The sequence below is a fragment of the Tursiops truncatus genome, chromosome 11, assembly GCF_011762595.2.
Source record: "Tursiops truncatus isolate mTurTru1 chromosome 11, mTurTru1.mat.Y, whole genome shotgun sequence".
Lineage (NCBI taxonomy): Eukaryota > Metazoa > Chordata > Mammalia > Artiodactyla > Delphinidae > Tursiops > Tursiops truncatus.
Window position 1 is genome coordinate 79,572,749 of NC_047044.1, and position 16,816 is coordinate 79,589,564.

Consider the following 16,816-nt stretch of genomic DNA (forward strand, 5'->3'; position numbering starts at 1 on the left):
TGTGGGCTCAGCTGTATCTATGATTATAAGTGGTGAGTATTCATTCTTCAGAGTTGATGTGTGTTGATGACACGTCTGCCCTCTGTGGCTCGGCTCCAGGGCTCTCCACATCACAGCCAAGCCATGATAGGAAGAACTGCATTGTATAATAATGACTTACCTCACCTCCTTCTGACATAACATCTCATACTCTCATGGGGCTTTGTAGTCATATGGCAATTTTATGCCTCACAGAGTTTCAGGGAAGAAGGTAAGTTTCATTACTATGTGTGAGTTATGGTAATATGTGCCATACTAATCTTTTGTTAAGAAAGCTAATTTACAGGAGACTGACTTGGCAAAGTTAAAGATATATGCTCCACAAGCACTGCCTCAAATGGAAAAATCAGTATCAGAACTCAGGTTTACCCACAAGTATTTATTTTGAAGCCACTATGTGTCCACAACTGTGATGCCTGCAAGAGCCACTTTTTTTCCTTTAAGAACCTTCATAATCTGAAGCTTTACCCTCTTTAGAGGGTAAAGACAAAACTCAAAAGTAGGTGTAATATAACAATCCCAGTATACCTCAAGGGTTGTAACTACCTTCATGTGTAAATCAATACACCTGAAGAACCAGATGCTTAGACCAAACTCAGGCACCGCAGACTCACTCACATCCTCACATGATGGAGACACTTGGGAATCCTGGATTCCCTCTTGGGGGGAGATTTTAAGCTCTTTCTCAATGGCCGTGCTATTGGATTATTGGATAGTATAATTCTTTGTAGCACAACAGTGGTAGAGAGAAGGGGGAACTCAGCATAAAAACTATAGCATCCCCACACCTTCCCAATGCCCTCTTTGTACTGAGTGGATACATTTCCAAATGCCCCCTTAGGGGTGGACTCCACCCCAGGTGAAAACCACTGGTCTGTGAGATTCCAAGAATTTACTTTATTTCATTAGCTCATTTTAGCTGTGAAAATCCACAGGGAGTCACAGAAAGCAAAATTTTATTTGGTTACGAGTGATTGTGATTATCCATCCATGCTTCTGACCTTCACGGCAGGTCATTCCATTTTTGAAACAACTCAAACTGCTAATAAATTTCTTAAAATAAGGAAACAATGACTTCTGGCTCAACACATGGATTGAACTCTTGCACACTGTAACCAAACCTCACACGAAACAGAGTAAATGGATAAAAAGCTCACAAGGACCATGAAAACAGGAGAGGAGATGACATTGGGTGTAAAGTCAAGCCTGACCATATCACTACCTACTCAAAACTCATCAATGTCTTCCTATCTCACTCAAAGTCCACAGTCCTTGCCAAGGCTACAAAGACCCTGCACAAATACTGTCATCACTTTTATTCTGTGACATCACCTCCTCCTTTCCCACCACACTGACCTCCTTGCTGTTCCTTACAAGCTAGTGTTCCTGCTTCAGGTTCTTTGCATTTGAATGAACCATATCTGCTTATCTCCTTCCCTAACTTTCTTCAGGCTTCTGTTCAAATGCTACCTTTCGGAAGAGTCCTTCTCTGCACATGCCACATAAAATAGCACTCCCGTCACTCATCTCTCTCATCCTAATTTATTTTTCTTTATAGCATTTATTGCCATTAGACACATTTTATATTTTTGTTTATTGTCTGTCTCCTCCTCTAGAACATAAGCTCTAGAAGGGCAGGGGCAAAATGATGTCAATGAACTGAATGGGTCAAGGAACGTCAAGAAATTTTTTTTCAAAACTGGAAAACACGTAAGTAAAAGAGGTAATTGACACAATCGAGAAGAGAGAGCTGAAACCTAAGTATCTGTAGATGGAATGGCAGCAGAAACCAGCCAAGTCATACTGCAGAGCCTTGAAAAGTCTTAGAAATTGGAGGCACCAGAGACCCCAGAAGAAGAGAGTGGATAGTAGATTTGAAAAACAAGGTGGTGAGGATCAGCTGAAATTCCTATAAAAGAAATTAGATCCCTGGTCCACTCTCCAACTTCACGTAACCAGGCAATAAGCTCTCTTCAAGACTGACAAAAGACTAGAAACGGAACAGAAACTCAGGATGAGAGGATGTCAGGTGGTGGAAATGTATGAGGCAACATATACCTAAAATAGGAGATGTAAGCACAAGTCTACATTGTGAGCTGTGAGGAACCCCTCTTCCCCCCTCCCACACACATGTGGACTTTCCAATCTGATTTTTTGTACATCACTCTTAAATATGAACATGTGGTCAAATACAATACATACTTGAAGAAAGTTCCAGCATGAAAGAGAACAAAACAAAGATAAAAAGAAATTCAGAAGGTGGGACCTAATCAAACTTAAAAGCTTTTTACCCAGCAAAGGAAACCATCAACAAAATGAAAAGACAACCTATGAAATGGGAGAATATATTTGTGAATAATGTGACGAACAAGGAGTTAATATCCAAAATATACAAATAGCTCATACAACTCAATATCAATAAAACAATCCAAATGAAAAATGGGCAGAAAACCTAAATAGACATTTCTCCAAAGAAAACATACAGACAGCCAACAGGCACATGAAAAGATGCTCAACATTGTTAATTATTAGAGAAAAGCAAATCAAAACTACAATGAGATATCACCTCACAGTGGTCACAATGGCTATCATTGAAAAGTTTACAAATAATAAATGCTGGAGAGGGTGTGGAGAAAAGGGAACGGTCCTGCACTGTTGGTGGGAATGTAAATTGGTGAAGCCACTATGGAAACAGTATGGAGATTCATTAAAAAACTAAAAATAGAATTACCATATGACCCAGGAATCCCACTCCTGGGGATATATCCAGAAAAGACGAAAACTCTAGTTGGAAAAGCTACATGCACCCCAATGTTCATAACAGCACTATATACGATAGCCAAGACATGGTAACAACACAAATGCCCATCAACAGACAATTGGTTTAAGATGTGGTGTGTGTGTGTGTGTGTATATATATATATACATACATACATATATATATATACATACATACATATATATATATATATATATATATGCAATGGAATATTACTCAGGCATAAAAAAGAATGAAATATTGCCATTTGTAGCAACATAGATGGACTTAGACAATATCATACTAAGTGAAGTAAATCAGACAGGCAAATATTATATAATATCACTTATATGTGGAGTCTAAAAAATAATACAAATGAATCTATATACAGAACAGAAATAGACTCACAGACATAGAAAACAAGCTTATGGTTACCAAAGGGGAAAAGGGAGGGAGGGATAAATTAGGAGTATGGGATTAACATATACAAACTACTATGCATAAAATAGATAATCCATAAGGATCTACTGTATAGCACAGGGAATTATACCCAATATCCTGTAAAAACCTGTAATGGAAAATAATCTGAAATTTATATATATATATATATATATATATATATATATATATATATATATCTGAATCACTTTGCTGTATACCTGAAACTAACACAATGTTGTAAATCAGCTATACTTCAATAGAAAAAAAAAAAAGAAGAAATTCAGAGGGAACAGGTATTTCAGGGAGGAGAAAAAATGCACTTAAAAATTATTAATATGCTTAGGGAAATAAGAGAAAAAATAGGTTGCTGTTTTAAAAGGATGCATTTAGAGGATAAGAAAAATGTACTGTGAATGAAAAATATTATAGAAGAAATAAAAATTCAATAGAAAAGTTGCATATAAAAATATAGATTTGCAAGATAAAGAGATGGAAAACATCAAAGAACATAGAAGAAATTTAAAAGATCAGTCTAAACAGTCCAGATAATAAGAGTTCCAGAAATAGATACAGAAGGGAGAAGAAATTATCCAAGAAATAAATTAAGAACGTTTCCCAGTACTGAGATATATAAATTTCTATTTTGAAAAACCCCCTCAAATTGCTTCCACAGGGAATGAAAAATGATCCTCATCAAAACAGGTCATCGGGCTTCCCTGGTGGCACAGTGGTTGAGAGTCCGCCTGTCGATGCAGGGGACACGGGTTCGTGCCCCGGTCCGGGAAGATCCCACATGCCACGGAGCGACTGGGCCCGTGAGCCATGGCAGCTGGGCCTGCGCGTCCGGAGCCTGTGTTCCGTGGCGGGAGAGGCCACAGCAGTGAGAGGCCCGCGTACCGCAAAAAAACAAACAGGTCATCATGAAATATCAGACTGACTATAAAAGCTTCCAGAGAGAGACATTAAAAATCAGGTCATATCTAAAGTATTAGGAATCAAAATAGCAACAGATTTCTCAACAATCCTAGAAGCTAGAAGGCACCTCAAAAATTCTGAGAGCTAAATAGTTTCCAACTTAGAATTTTAAACTGAACCAAATTTTCACTCAAGTCCGAAAGTAAAGAAATTTTCTTACGTGAAAGGTGTAATAGTAACGATGAGGTTATTCCTGAAAATGAGGAATATTCAAAGTACATTCAAAAAAAAAAAGGAATTGTTAAATTACGTGATATGTCTGAGATTGTATTCACAGCAGTTTTATAGGTAGATCAGGTAGAAATTTGAGTGTACATTAATAATAGATACCTAGAAAACAAAGAAATTGAGACAAACAAACAAACATGGTATGTGTTACCTCTAAGGAAATCCAAAAAGCCACACAATAAAGGAAAGGTAATAATACCCATCATGACTCTGTGGTGAACAGAATGGATAAACTAGACACTGAATATAATGTAACTCTCCTAGGAGAAGAGGAGGAAAATGGTGAAATGTGTGTGTGTGTGTGTGTGTGTGTGTGTGTGTGTGTGTGAAATAAAAGCAGCATTCTTATCTCCCATATTTGGAAGTCAGTGAATACATTCTAATATTGAAATACAAGAAAAGAAAGGAAAAAATATCACCATAAGCATGTTATTCAGAAATACCAGAAGAAATAGCTAGAAGAGTTAAAGGGTTACTTCTAGGATGCAGGATTTGGGTTGGAGAGGGGCTAAGTGTAGGTAGCTACTATTTTCCATAGTCATTCCTCTAGTGCTGTTTGAGTTTTTAGATTATGTTCCTACAGTACTTTGATTTAAAAGTAATAGAAGAGGGGGTGGCTAAGAAAGACAAAAGAAATTCAAACCTTTTCTATTAAGGGTACTTTGCAGCTATTATTTCCCTATCCCTGCCTGTAATAGTAGAAGTAGAGAAGGTTTCCAAGGATTCTCAAAATTAATGGTCCATTGGTAGAATTAGTATTATTATTATTAGGCAACCAACATTATTTGAGCATGCACTGTGTGCCAGGATTGCTTAATTTAATCCTCAAACGGTCCAGAGAATTAGGCTGTATTATTACCCCTACTGTACGTGAGGAATCTGAAGCTTGGAGCAGCTTACATAACTTGCCCAAGGTAGCACGGCGAGTGAAAAACAATTCAGTAAAGCAACAGAGTTCAAAAGAGCACCTCATCTATTAACTTACATCACAGGTGTCCATCTGACCTGTGAATATGATTTATCCTTCAAAAACTCCAGTAAACTTAAGGCAAGCGCAATTTAGACATTTGTAGCCCCTTTAATCTATGCCTGATCGGACATCCAAGAAGTTTCCCACAGACAGCCCTGCCTGTATACTTCAGGCCTGACCTTCGGCACCCAAGGTTTTGGTCTCTTCTGAATTGAGCATGCCAAGAACGCAATTATGTGAAATGATGTCAGTGCTTTCGCAGTATAAATATTGCACTGAGGCTTTAGGGCTCCCTCAATAAAAGTTCATATTTACAAGGGCTTTAGTGAAATGTCAAATGATGTAATTATCAACTCTCTGTCATGTCTGATGAAGATATACATCTAAAGAGGCCAAAGAAATAGTGAAGATGGAAGATGAAAGAAGGTGGATTATCCAATTTGCTTTTTCAGTCTTCACCTTTTCCCAACCAGTATTGAAAAGCACTAAGCTCATTTCCTTACGACTAACTTCGAGTAGAGTAACAAAGTGGGAGTATTAATTTTCTTAGTGCCTTTCCATTCCTCCTTTCAGATGTCCCCAATTTTTCTGACCATCTTTTCTCTCACAAAACAATGTGCTCTTCCAGTGTTTCCTCCTAGATTTTTATAAGGTTATGGGACACTAACCCTGGTAACCCCATGATTTTGGCTTTGAACAGGGCTTTCCTGGGGACTCAAGGCCAATAGCACAATTTCCATAATGGCAATTACATATTTTTATTCAAAGAATGGACTCATTTGACAATTTGAATAGAAAAGAGAGGGGGTAGTACAGAAACAAACAGAAAGCTTGAAGGAAGCATTTTATCATTAAAAACTAGGACTAGTTTCTAATTTGGATGATGGGAAGGATTTGATACTGTTAAACCATAATGTTGAATACTGGGAGAGGAATCAGCTTTTTGAAGGAAGACAGGAGTTCTTTTTGATGAAGTGGAGTTCTGCAGAACATCCAGATGAAGATGTCTGATAGGACTTTGTCCTGTTCAGGGCAATTTGGTAGCAGAATTCAGGAGATGCCACTGGAATCCAAACTAGGGGGACAGCACTTAGAACAGTTTCAGTCTTCTTCAGGGTGCGGTACCATAGTCTGAACCGAAAAGACTTTTTCCAGACATCAAGGGATGAACAGAAATGGCTCAACCCTCTGATTTAGTTTCACTGCCTCCTCCTACCCTTCCGAGCTAGCCCTACTAATTATCCTCATCTGTTTCTGCTTTAATTGCTTTTCTGGCTCGCTGTTTACCCCAGGCTGGGGCTTACAGATACCATGCTGCCACTCAGCCCTGTACCCACAGAAGACATTGCTGATTGAAGAAAAGCTTCCCCCGCTGAGTCCAGGTGATCAACAGTGCTCCCCACCTGGTGTTCCCAGCAGCAACCACCAGGCAGAGCTGGCACAAGGAATGAAACCCACCTCTCTCCTTTGTCCTTGTCCAGGCCTAAGTTCTCCAATGTGGAACCAATTATTTGTGAGGTTGGGTGTATTTTTTTGAGATCTCTTTTTCCTCTCATTTTCTAAACATGCTTACACAATTTTTGACATTTCTGACCATCCTTGGTTACCAGTCCTTATCTGGGGTTTCCAATTTCCAAATCAAGGCCACAGATTCAACAAATTGGAATTATGGAAGCACAGCAGAAAGGTCATGGGCTGTGAACTCAGACAGACGTGGGTTCAAGTCCTTGCTCCATTACCTGCAAATCTTGTGACTTGGGCATGTCACCTGACCTCCCTGAACCTGTGTTTCCACAACTGTAACACGGTGAAAATAATATCCACCTTTCAGGATTGTTTGGAGTTTAACTAATTTACATAAAACTTGGTACATAGCACTTGGTCAATAAATATTTATTTTTATTACTGGAGCAGCCTCCATTTCATGCATTTCCTCCAGAACACTTTAAGCTCCCTGAGGGCCAGCTGTGCACTTTATTTATCTTTGTATCTTTCACGAGGCCTACGATAACATAGGTCCTCAATATGCCCTCAATGCATTCTTCTTGAAGAACTGGATAAATTACTTGATAATTTGGGGGGGATAGGGATCCATTCTTCTTATTTTAAATAAACCAGGGTGTATCATAGCATAGGAAGCAAGGGATTATCTTCAAAATAATCAGAGCTCATTTATTGAGCCCTCAGCGTATGCTGGGCCTTCTTGTGAGCACTTCATTTGAATTAACTCATTCCATCCTCACAACAGCCCCGTAAAGAGATAATACTATTATTATCCCCACATAACAAATTGAAGTAATTGAAGCAGAAGGATAGACTGCTCGTTCAAGGTCACCCAGCTAGTAAGTGGTGGCTCAGGGATTCAAGATCAGACCATTTGGCTTCAAGAACCTATATTATTAACCTCTACACCATACATAGGGGAAACCTGAAAAAAAATTCTGCTTCTGGCTGACCTGCTCAGGTTTTGTCCCTCACCTTTGGTCTTCACTCTTGGCTGTGGTTAGGTCTACGTTGGTGGAAAAATTGGAGAAGCTGTGCCTAAAGAAATCTAAGCACGAACATCCAAGCACTAGCAACTTGCTGTTAGCAAGACAACAAATTTCTAACATTTAAGATAGATTCAGAACATTTCCTTCAAACAAAACCGAAAAACTTAACTTCAAATAAGAAAGCCACACTAGTTTGTAGAAAGACTCTCATGTTCCTTGTTCCCAAGGTCTAACTGAAAATTTGTTTACAAACATAAACTGATGACTTACACATGTCATTATCCATTTTCCCAGATTTGATTTACCCATCTTCACATACAAATATATCCACCTTCATATGTGGTTTTTTGCATGCTTATGAGTGCACCTGGAATTATGACACAAGAGATTGAACAGGTAAGGGCTACAGTGGGTGGTAAAGTTGGGATGTACAAAGAGATAAACAGAAAATGAGGTTTAACTTATTCCCTCACACACTCTTGCCTCCCTTTGTCTTTGCTGCTTGCTTCCTGCAGGGGAAGATTCCTCAGAGGAAACTTTGTAAACAGGCCCTTTCTCCAGCTCAGCTGCACTAAAAATGCTGTTATCGTGTGTCCAGGCTTAGCAGGTTTGGGAGAGTTCTTCAATAATCTGCTAAACGACCTCATGAATTCTTTGAGGGGTAGCTACAGTTTTTTTATTTCTTCTTGAAAATTTTTCTTAATCATCTTTTGCTGTGCTGTAGTTTTGTTGTTGTTGTTTCATTACTTTGTTTTTGGATATTTCATGATTAATCAAGGAAAAGGCCAGAGATAGAAATTGAGCAGAAGCTTCAAGCCCCATCTAGTGTAGAACTTAACCCTTTCACTCTCTGACGTCAACCTTTCTGCAGTACCAGCAATGACCAGAACTCACATCTTTACTGGCTGAGCTGTAGATGAACAGGGCAAAGTTCTTGTCCAGGGTGGAAGAACTGAAGCATATCTAGGGGCAAGGCCGAGATGAAGAGCAAATTGGTGTCAGAGTAGAAAGAACAGCAGGCTGAAAATCAGAAATACTAGACCTTACCCCTTACCATTAACTAAAATTGGGAAATTCACTTCCTCTCTTGACTTTGATTTCCTCATTTGTAAAATAATAATAAATGAGTGATAATAGCTAACACTTAATGAGAACTCACTGAAGATGTCAGGCACTGTTCTACTCTCAAATGGATTAACTCATTTTATCTTTATAATAGCACTATGAGATTGGTACTATAATATCCTCATTTTGAAGTTGAGAAAACTAAAGGACAAAGGGATTAAGTAACTTGCTCAAGGTTTCAATTCTAAACTCACGTTAGCTCTGAGACTTTTGAAGGCATGCTTTGTAGAGATACAAAAGAATTTAAAAACCCAAGTTTACTAAGGTTAGTTGGACTTGCATTTCATTAAAAATCTTTAGTTTGCATGTATAATCTATTTCCTTTGGGTGGAGTTTATCAATTTTACATGGTTGTAAAGGACCAACTTTAATTATAGTCCCAAACGCAAGAGCAATTTGACACGGAGTAGGAAACATTTTAAATATTCACATACTTTGATTTACTAGATGGAATAATAATAATAACTAACATTTATCAGAAGACTTAAATGGATCCAGTCACTGTGCAGAGCACTCTATACATACTATCTCATTTAATCCTCACTCACTCCTAAAATGACAGTCTGATGGGATATTATCCTCATTTTACAGAGGGGTCAAAAAACTTGCCCACAGTCACACAACTTAGCAAAAACCTCAGGATTTAATCCAGTCACAGTCTTGCTCCAAAACCTTCATACTTAACTTCTCTACGTGGAAGGAAAGTAAAATAATAAAAGATGGATTTGGGGAGGAAGGTAAACACTGGAGTGCTGTATTAAGTGTTTTAAAACCTGCTCAAAGGTTTAGAATGGCAAAATTAAGATGTGAACAAAAACCAGTCCATAATGACTACTGATCTTTGCCAATTTAAGCATATCATTAGCATTAAAATTAATTTTCCATTATCTATGTCATCTAGGACTTGGAAGAGCACAAGGAATTCTAATTCTCAGAAGAAACTCAGACCTCATTTTAGTCAGTAGTCTCAGCCTTTTCCCTGACCAGACATTTTACGGAACAGCCTAGTTATTACAGTTTGTCAAATGGAATGCTATGGAATTTTGTGAGTTCTTTTTTCCTCTTTGATTTAAGCTGCAGTATAAGGTGTACTCAAAGTGGATAAAAGTGTATTTGGACAATGAAAGTTGGGGGAAACATGACCTGTGCCTGGATACTATTTCAGATGAATAAGTAATTCCTTGTTAATTTGTTTGCCAAAATTCCTCTAAAATCTGTAACATGTCGGATTCCGTGTTAACCATTTTTTTATTTTCATATTTCTGCTTTAAAATGTGGAGAGTTGAGCAAGTTTGAAGGCCAGTTACAAAGCACCCAGAGTACACTGTCTAATAGATAAAACAAGTACGTAGCAGCAAGTACAAGAAATGCAAGATAGAGTAGCCTTTTCTTTATCTAAGAAACCACAAGGTTTGGCTTTGTTCTGAGCTATTTCATACTACCCATTATAGAAGCATTGTTTCATGGTCATGACAGCAAAAAAGGTCAGGATATTCCCTGCAGAAATGTAAATATGCATTGCTGAAGACAGTTGGGTGTCTTCTTTATAAGCACGAAGGAATGGGAAAGATTTGTTTTTTTTAATCTGATGCTTCCATCAAATTCTTGCTATAAACATATGATGGGCTGTAGCAAATTAACATTTAAACACTGGGTTTGTGTACTTTTTTTGTTTGTCTTATAGCCACAAAGAAAACCCACCTTTTCTTAGTTTTTAGTATCATGAATCACAGACCTATTATTTCCTCCTTCCCATCTACATTTTACAATTTTCAGACAAATAGCACTGTCTCCAGAAAAGCAGTAATTTCATTTCTGCCAGTTATGTTCTTTGTTCACTTTCTCCTTGACTTCCCAGAACCATATAACTGAAAGGAACGCTGAGAAATCATCTGGACCAACCATCCCATGAAGGCATTTTATAACATCTACTTCATGGATTGATAAGACATCCTCTATCTGACATATGGTTTTCTTCCATTAAGGTAACTATGTACTTTAATTCATCAACCAGCAAGTATTTGTTTTTATTTCATGTCAACAACTGTTACTGACCTTACGAGAATCATTATAACAATGATGGGAAAAAACATTATTCCACAGTTTTCTTATCTATAAAATAGGGGGTGATACTACTTACCTTGCAGGGTTGATAGGTCGTGCACAGAAATCCACTGAAATGGTTGAGTATCACTAACTCATCTGTAGATAAAGGAAACTAAGATTCAGAGAGGTTAAGTGGCATCACCAAATTATTCTGTGCCAGTCATAAAACTAGTAAGTGACAAAGTCTTGACCTCAGGTCTTCAAATCTCAAGTTTTTTCCTTTTGATCTCCTGCTGTTTTCCCTTCCTTCTGAATACCTCACACTTAAGTCACAGTATACATTTTATAAAATTCTTCCACATACATTCTTATTTTAATTAGATATTCTTATCTTTATTGCACAGATGAGGAAACTTGGACAGAGAAGAAATGGCTTGTCTGTAGGCATCTGGCTGGCGAGGCAGGCCAGGTCTTAGACAACTCTCTTCTGATCCCAATTTTAGTGTGTTTTTCACTGCATTGCTGCAGTCACCAGTCTTGCTTAGGAACCCACATAAACACGCATGAAACCGAGAAAAATTAAATCTTAAAACTCTGCACTATTACTTACAAGTACAATGGGAGATCAGGGTTCATGAGCTATTTTTCAAATGGTTTTCGAACTGTCTCCATCCCTACCGGTTCTGTTGTCATTTTCTTGCCCTGTATAGTTAAAACTTTCCACTTTCCTCTACCATTTTAGTCGATCTGCCTGCTTTCCCTTGAACTTCATTTGACTTGTCTATTAAATATTTCCAAGCACAAGTACTACCTTCCTTTAATCCTTAAACATGGTTACCCTCATAAATGTTTAAATTTGCTTAGAACAATTTCTCTTTTTGTTAACTTGGGAGACGGATTGCTCATTATTACACTGGGTTTACATGTTCATACAGATTGTTAAATACCTTCCATGTTATCCCCCAGCTTATGTGGCTATGCAGAGACTTCTCAATGACTCAGTTCTAGTGTGTGCCAAATACTGTAGCTGTGAGCAATCATCCTCTTTAAAGGCACGTCCCTTGGCCTGCCTTTGCCTTCCACTGAAAAGCACAGCTTGGATGATTATTCTTTCCCCAGCGTTTTGGCCTAGCAGAAGGTCATGTTCATTCTCTAAAGCTGCCGTTGTATTGTTTCTAACGCTAAAGTTAGGGCAAGTGAAGAAGTAGCTTCAGCAGCATGCAAGGTGTGGGACCATGCTGTCCGGGCTCAGTGTTCAGCTTGCCAAAGCTGTGTGACCATTCCTTAGCTACTCTGGGCCTGTTTCCTTGTTTGTAAAATGAAGCTCATAACACTAGCTTCCTCCTAGGATTATTGTAAGGATTCAAGGAGTCCATGAGTATAGAGTGTTTGAACACACATACCAGTATTTGTGCACTCGTATCATATTTTTAGTTAATCAGCAGAATATGGCTGGCATGGTGTAGGGAAGGTGATATGTTTTAGTTAGTTCATTGAATCCTCATAAGAACCTGAAAGACCAGTGTCATTAGCCTCATTTATGATGAAGAAATCGAGGCACAGAGAATAATCAATTTGCTCAAGTTAATATGGCTAGAAAATGGTAGCGAAAGAAGGTAAAACCAGACCAGTATGATTCCTGTATGCCAAGTAATAATAATAGCTGAATATTTATTCAACACTTATGAGACACCTGGCATGGTGCTCTTTTATCCCTCATAAAAACCTCTTAAAGTAAGCACTATCATGATACATGATACTCTTCTAAGAACTCACTTGAAAATTAAATAAAACTGATACTGATTCAAAATATAAATTTTTTCTGATAAGAGGAGGATCTCAAAATTAGAAGGTGAAATTGAGCAAACTCACTAATGTTTTTGGCAATAACTAATATTTAATAGAATAAAACATAACAGCAAGAAGAAAGAAATTCTCTCATGGAGGATTAAATGCGAAACAATTTAAGGATCTCTTTAATAGGTTACCTACAATGTAATACCTTTCTATATGGAGTCTGAAAAAAATCAAGTACTTCCTCTTCTAGATTACTCCATAAGCTGTATTTCATCAACTCTAAGGCACATTCTTTCATATTGGAACATCTAAATTAAGATTCTTATTAAAATGATAGTTGGGAAAGTTTTCTCTTCTTTAGTGATACGTAAGATAATAGTGCTATTTACAGTCGATGATTTCGTAAGATTCACTGGATCCTGATACTTTGTTCTCTATTGTGTGATCTCATTATTATAGCCTTCAAGGGTGTTTTTTTAAATTTAATAGCAAGCAAGCTCCTTACTTGGGCTTAAATAAGGAATGAGAACTCCCACAAAATCGCCTTTTTATTCACGATGCTCCATAGTTCACCGATAGTTGTAATAAATCATGAGCTGATACCATGAGGAGGGAAATAAGTGAAGGGTTTTCTCTAGACTGATTTAGGCTGGTGCTGTACAAGACAAATGGGAACCAAATAAGAAAGGCAGCATGTGGTTGAATGTTTCGTTTCTCTTCTCAAAAATTTCCTTTGGCTTCATGAAGTCACAGTTCAAACATTTTCAAGTTGTCATTTTTGAAAGATACTAATTACTCTCAAAATTCCCCTGCTATATAATTTGCTTTAAGTTTCTTTTTCTGTGATCCTGATATTTTTCCAATTCCCACCCCCAGTTTAATTTTAGGCTTTTACCCACCTTTTGCAGGTGAGAGTTTTAAGGACCTCTCCTATCTCATTTGCTTGAAATAAATTTTGCATAACTCCAGGCTCCCCCAAAAAATATTCTTTCAATATAAATTTCTATCAGTGCTTTTTTATTCCTTATTTGTATAATCAGATTGTTATGCATTCTTATTCCAGCCTTTTCCCCTCTTCTCTAATATATTCAATGATGTTCAGTGTAGGTGAATAATGTAAAACACCCTCCATCCTAAGAACTGACTGTGGTCTCTTTTGTCATTGTTTCCTCATGTATTATGTGTGTGTTTTCAATTGCAACTACTTTTGCTCATTGAAAAAATCGATTTTCACACCCATCTTATGGGTTTGAGGCATACAACACAAAGTGTGAACCCTAATATAAACTATGGACTTTAGTTAATAATAATGGATAAGTATTGGTTCATTAACTGTAACAAATGTACCACAATAATAGGGGAAGCTCTGTGTGTGTGTGTGAGTGTGTGTGCGTGTAGGAAACTCTATTTCCAATCAATTTTTCTGGGAACTTAACACTGCCTGGAAAAAATTCTATTAATTAAAAAAATCAATTTTCCCAAATTAAGAATATAATATAGCTCATGGCTTTATGGTCTTTAAAATCACTCCCCTTCCAGGATCAGGCACAGACCTCGTTGTCCTGGGAGAGGACATTTTTCCCCTGAGGAAATGGCCATGAAAGGCTGAAAGAAGGAAACTACGGTGATTTAATGTACAATATGCTCCCTTTCCTCACTGAGTCAGTACCATTAATGCTTCTGTAGCACTTTATGTTTTTTGACAGCTTTACAAGAGCTTAATAGCTGAGTCTCACAATACTTCTGTGAGGTAGGTGGTCAGCAAATACCTTGGTTAGTAGTTTCATTTGAACAGCAGGATGCCCCAAATAGCCAATGACAAAAACAAGGTGAGTCAGGGAGTGGGGAGGAAAGCGGACATGGGAACATCTGAGTGCCTCATTCTGTGGCGTTGGCCTTTACCAGATCAGCATGCTATGCGGTGTGTAATTATTAAAAGCCTGTTTTTCATGGGGTAGCTATTTAAAGGGAGGTAGGATTGAGCATGAGATGACAGGACTTTGCACCACTGTGTCTTTTGTAAGCAGAAGTTGCACATGCCAATCCCCTGAGCCTAATACTGGTAGAGAGGAGGTGACCAGACAACTCCATGGAAACAGTTTCCCTAGAGGTGAAAAATAAAATGAAAATTGATGGAAAAACCCTCTCAGACTTCTTGTTTTTTAGTTAAAAATTTTTTTAATTGAAGTATAGTTGATGTATAATGTTATATGTTTCAGGTGTACAACATAGTGATTCACAATTTTAAAAGGTCATACCCCATTTTTACGGTTATTGTAAAATATTGGCTATATTCCCTGTGTTGTACAGTATATCCTTGTAGCTTATTTATTTTATTTATACTTCCATACTTTAAAAATGAGAACACTACTCTCACTGTCCTATGGTGAAATCAGAAGATGTGTGCGTTTTAGAATTTAGAATTCTAGAGTTTCTTAGAATGAAAGGTGTTAATTAAAACAAAGATGTTGTGATCCAAGGCATTCCATGTTTTTCTACACTTGAAACCATTTAGTCATTTCTGAAAGAAATCAGATATTATGGGGAAAGGAGTACAGATATATAATTTTTGCCTTTATCACATTTAGAGAATACTTGTTTTAATTTTTTCCAGAGCTAGTGAAGCAGAAGAAAGTAAAAAGATATTGGTCCTTAGATCACTGGTATAAATCAGATAATCCTTACATGCATAATGGTCTCTTAGGGAGGAATAGAGAATGAATACATGGCGGCACGAACAAATGAAACATTAAATGCGAGTGAATTAATTAGCAAACAAAGATTGAAGTTGGAGAAATATCTACATTGACGTCTGCCAAGGGAAGTGTTTATGGTTGAAATAAGGCCAGGCATAGACAGAGTTATTCAATAAATTTTTTTTTTCTGGGACGTGAACAGGGAAGTTTGCATGAGATCATTTTATGTGAAATGATATTGGCTTTACGTTCTGTCAAAGAACAATTATTTATTGAGCAATTATTTATTATGTATATGGCTGTACTTACGTGTTATAGGGAATACAAAGATAATTTCTCCATAAAACTTAACAAGGTGTCTGTAAGTTAGTACGATAAAATTTTTCTACATATAATAATAAAAAATTATAATCAATGAACACATTACTCATAGCATTAAAACTCAGTATAGATTTGTTTTATGCTCAGAAGATAAAAACTTCTCAAATTCGTCTTCTTAATTGAACACCTTATCACAACATTATAGCTACACAAACCTAAAAAACCAGAGTAATCAGCAACTAAAATCTGAAGAACCCGTAATTACCAAAAGAGTCCTATGTTATTTACTGATTGGTTTTAAAAATTAAGATAAAACAGTTGAGGGATCTCTTGATACACACTTATATATATTTAATTTTATCTATACAATGAGATCTGGTTTATTTCAGTTTTTGTTGCAAAATTATTTCTGCTAAAAGTGAAAAATCTCTAAATCTTGAAATTGGATGATGCAATTTTTCCTTACATGAATGGAAGAAATAATTTTATAGATGCTTCATAATTAAAATGGCAACATATTTTGGAAATGGGAAAAATGCCTGTGCTAATTCTCTGGGCCACATAATGGTTAAGACTATTATTTTTCCTTGAAAGTTAAACATAGTGTTAGAACAATAAATTCTACTATCCTTCTCAAATCTAGAGGGTGATTTTAATTAATAAAGGAGAAACATTAATTATTTGAAATAAGAATTCACAAGTTTTTAAATAAGAATGGAGAAAAAAATTACTGAGCATGTTACTAAAAAGAATGCTCAAAAAAGTTTAGTTGAGTTTTTTTTCTCATAATATTAATCTTTATTCCTTTAATATACTCCATTGTTAAAGTCCTTTTTGAAAGAATCTCCTTTCAAGTCCCAGCACTTTGAAAGCTACAGCAAACCAAATGCTTAAAAGCATTTCAGTTTTGTTTATTTTGGACAGTACA